Source organism: Acanthisitta chloris, unplaced genomic scaffold (genome assembly GCF_000695815.1).
Source record: "Acanthisitta chloris isolate BGI_N310 unplaced genomic scaffold, ASM69581v1 scaffold3637, whole genome shotgun sequence".
NCBI classification, from domain to species: domain Eukaryota; kingdom Metazoa; phylum Chordata; class Aves; order Passeriformes; family Acanthisittidae; genus Acanthisitta; species Acanthisitta chloris.
In genome coordinates this window covers 8,029-8,278 of record NW_008684118.1, presented here as the reverse complement: position 1 = coordinate 8,278, position 250 = coordinate 8,029, and the positions used below count along the sequence as shown (strand labels likewise).

Below are 250 nucleotides of genomic sequence, written 5' to 3'. Positions count from 1 at the left end.
CTCTTTCCATTGTATTGTGCATTCCTGGACTTCTCCCAGTCCTGTTGCTCCTTTTGAGGTTAATGTTTCCAAGACTTTCATTACTTCCTCTCTTGCCCCTGTTCTATGCCCTGACACACTTACCTTTGTCCATCTCTTCTTATCTAGCAGATATGTCCCTTCTCTGAAATCCTCTGTCCCTGCACATACACCAACCAACATACCACAGACTAAAGAGTATTTACTCTCATCTGCACAACTCAGTGGAAAT

At 43.2% G+C, this 250-nt stretch overlaps 1 protein-coding gene across 1 annotated transcript in view; it reads right to left on the bottom strand.

Moving 5' to 3' along the window:
* AK8 (adenylate kinase 8) overlaps positions 1-250 on the bottom strand; it is a gene marked incomplete at its 3' end in the record, with an annotated part of 27,558 nt that overhangs the window by 19,316 nt on the left and 7,992 nt on the right. The gene's annotated exons all lie outside the window — the stretch shown is intronic.